The 4042-nt window shown below is 24.0% G+C and overlaps 1 long non-coding RNA gene across 1 annotated transcript; it reads left to right on the forward strand.

Moving 5' to 3' along the window:
• The first annotated feature begins 369 nt into the window (after positions 1-369).
• On the forward strand, positions 370-1068 carry LOC132254365 (uncharacterized). Its single transcript, XR_009466643.1, has 2 exons — positions 370-800; positions 901-1068. It is a non-coding gene; the product is annotated as an uncharacterized LOC132254365 (long non-coding RNA).
• Positions 1069-4042: the final 2974 nt, after the last annotated feature.

Raw genomic sequence — 4042 nt, forward strand, 5'->3', positions numbered from 1 at the left:
GAATTTTTTCCTTATTTTTTTACTGTGAAGGATTTGAGCATGGGGGCATCCTTGGTGCGAGGTTGGAATAAAGGAAATGTCTAAGAGTGGCCAACATCATCCTCAACCTCCACAACCAAAACACATGCCTTTCTTGCTAACAAACCCACCATGAAGTCTTAGCATCGTCGTCTTGGTCACCCCCCATCTCAAGTCCTCACCAAGCTAGTTTCTACTCAAGCTTTGTCCAATAGTGTCTTTAGTTAACTGTGAATGACAACAAAAACAACAACAATAATAATGATCATGCTTATGACCACATTATTGTTGTTTAGTAGTAGTAATAGTAGTAATATTAGTGTTAGTATTAGTGGTAATGGTATCATTTAAAAGTAGTACAGTTAAATGGAGAAAAGTTGATCTAAGTTTGGATGTTATGTTTTCTGTTACCTACTTAAAGATTAACCATAAGCATTACCGTTGGTGGGAAGTTGCTCGGCTACATAATGGGATTACTCTGATCCAAACCATAAATCCCCTTGCCCAAATGATGGTGGAAATAGACATGGTTTTGAGATAACTCATCCAAGATTCCGTCTGTACTAAAATCTGTTGGTCTACGTATCCAGATTAGACCAAATTAATACCATATCCATAATCGCCTGTTACTTCGAATCAAACTGATCTTCTGAATCTTCCGAAGTTCTGATTTTCATCATAAGTTTTTGGGATTGTGACTGAAGTTTTTGTTTTTGTGGATGTAGAGCTTTGGTTGAGCTTCTGGAGTGAAGTACACTATAATTCATTGTATGCAAGTGGAGGTAATGAATCCAACATATATCATGTGCACGGGTTTCTGTAGTTCTTTTTGATTCTTTCAGTGACATCGGATTTTAATTTTTTGGTTGGATATGTTTGCAGACGTTCCTTCTAGAGCACCGAGAAAAAGGCACTCACCTGCTCAAGATCATTTATTTTCTGTACCTATTCCATCTCCATGCTAGAAACTCAGTTATTGTTTAACATGACTTCCAGATTCTCTCTCTTTTCAATACTTCAGTTGAAATTTACTTGTCAGAAATTTGTATATGAATGAAGTGTGATAATTACATGCACCCTTTGCTTATCATTTTATACCCATGAAGTCAAATTTTTCATGGGCTTTATTCAGCTTCAATACTATTTGGTACAAATGTCTAGTGTCATTCCAAAACATCTCGAGACCTTTTCGCCATGTTTGGCATATGTTATGAGGAGGAATGAGAATGAATATTTTGTTTTCATTTTTATTTCTCTTTGAATAGGAAAGACTTTGGAATGATTATTTGTTTTTATGTTAATATTAGATAATAATGGGAATGAGAATGAAAAAAGAAATAAATTGATAATAATATTTATAGATATAATCTAAAATTATTTTTTATTTTCATTTAAAAAAAAATTTCAAGCTACACATAGTTTATAATAATTTTTATGTTTTATTTACAATAAATATCTTTGAGTTTTTTTTTTTCATTCAGAAGTCTCCTTGGTTGTGTGTTTTAAAACCAATGTCCCATTTTTTAAAAGAAAAAATTGTTTTTGAAAATGTATGATACTGTTTAATTGTTATTATTTAGAAATTTGTTTTTTTTTTTAAAAAAAAAAGTGAAATAAAGAACGTTTTTGGAAAACAAATAAAAGTTATTTTTTACTAGTTTTTAAAATAAAAGGAAATAAAAATAATAAAATAAAATAAAATTCACACAAAGCCAATAAAATAGAATATGATAATATTTTTCTTTCTTCATTATCTTTTTACCACCTAATATCAATACAAAAAATCTTCAAATATGATATTTGAATTATGTGTGTTTTTCTATCTTTTTAACTTGTCTATTTTTTTTTAACAAATAGATTCCAAATCTAGCAATTTTTAATAAAAAAAAATTATTAATTTTTTAAAATAATTTGGAGCTCAAGATTCCATTCAATTAGTATTAGAAAATTAAGAATGAAAAATTGATCAAATTAATATTAAAAGGTCACCAACCTAAATTCATTTTCAAGGGTTTTACGAGTTTTTTCCTTATATATAATCATATTTAAAAAAAAAATTATCACTAGGTAAATAAACTCTAAATTAAGGAAAACTTAATGGGTTGGATTTGCTAATGAGTCTAGTGATTTTTAAAAATAGTTTAAAAGCCAAATAAATATTAGAAATTTATGGATAAAAATTGATTTAGAATGATTATATTGTTTTATTTTTTTTATTTGTATAGAATCTTTTTTTTTAATAGTGAAATGAATTTCAAATCAACTGAAACTTTTTAGTAAATTAATAAACTTAATATTTTTAAAAATAAAAATAAAACTCAAAAATGCATGATAATTATAAAAATTAATAAACCAAAACTTACACTTATGAGTTGTGACTTTATTATTTCTACCATACAAAACTATATATTTTTTTTATTTTCTCACTAGGTAGATAAATTTAAATGAAACATAATTAATATTTTAAATTCTTTAAAGAATCTTTTAATTTTTAAGAATAATTTGGAATTTTAAATCTAATTAATTAATAATGGATTACATAAAAATGTGAGAATACTATATTCCTAATTGAGTACTAAATGTGTGCATGTAATGAAAACACGGTTCATTTCTACCTTAAAAAAATAAAAAGGTTAAACTTTAATTGTTTTTAAATTCATTTAAAATGAAACAGTATTAGCAATTATTAATTATCTATTTTTGATAAAATAAATCAATTATGTTTTTATGAGGATGTTAATAGCCACAATTTTAGAATATTTATAAAAAAAATATAATTTATGATTTAATTAATTATGCTTTTGTGAGGATGTTAATAGTTGTAATGTTACTATTCATATTTTATTTATTTGTAATTATAAAATTACTTTTATTTTTAATAATTGAACTAAATTTATATTATATAAATTGGATTTATATATTTTTTTAAAAATCAAAATAAAAAATCATTTTTTAAATCAACTTATATAAATAAGTTTTTGGTGTTTTAATTTTTGAAAACAATTTGCGCAGAGAGAATTAAAATACCTCTTTTGGGAGATCGGTTGAAATCTCACTCATACATAGGATTTCATTTCTGTTGAAATCGTTTTTTATTTCATTCTTATTATTATTAAAGTTGTCTAAACATGAGAATGAATAAGAAAAGAAATGAGATTCTCATTTATGAATGAATGAGAAAAGAAATGAAATTCTCACTTATAAATGGATGAGAAAAGAGATAAAATATTAATTCTTACTCCTATTCTTACGTACCAAACACGGATTATGAGTGTTTTTAATATACAAGAATATCAATCGGCATAAGAATGACACTGAAGGTGCAAGACAATAATAATTTTGATAACAATGGGTTGTGGTTTTCGTAAGGAGTTTACTACTTAGTTTGTTTTTTATTTTATTAATATTTGAGTTACATTGTTTGTTATTATTTAATGTCATAATATTGTTATATATTAAATAAATGAACTTTAAACTTATAAAAATAATTACTTATTTTTTATTATTTTATATAATTAAGATAATACAATTGAAAACCCATAATTTAAAAAAATCAATTTAATATATTTTCAAATATCCCAAATTACCAAAATTTTTTACATTTTTATTTTATATAATTAAGACAAAATATTTTAAAACTAATATGTAAAAATATTGCAATTTAATATATTTCTAAATATTCCAAAATTCCAAAATAAATTACAATAACAAAAGTTTATAATGATAAATTATATAATTAGTTGTGAAATTGGTAATTAACCAATAATGATGGTTTCCAAATTGTCTTTGAGTGTTAAGAAAATACAAAAAAAAAAAAAAAAAAAGAAATCTAGGTTTTTAATTTCACTTATTACTCGCTCATTTTTATGTAGTGGATATTTTGGTTATGAATTTATTATTGAAATGTGTGTTCAATTATTAAAATTAATTCATTAATTTTTAGATTTTGTAAATTTAGAAATTAAGAATATGAAATTCTCACTTGTTTACTTATCAAAATTAACTAAATTTTTTAATTTTATTG

Source organism: Vitis vinifera, chromosome 9 (genome assembly GCF_030704535.1).
Source record: "Vitis vinifera cultivar Pinot Noir 40024 chromosome 9, ASM3070453v1".
In the NCBI taxonomy this organism is placed as follows: Eukaryota; Viridiplantae; Streptophyta; class Magnoliopsida; order Vitales; family Vitaceae; genus Vitis; species Vitis vinifera.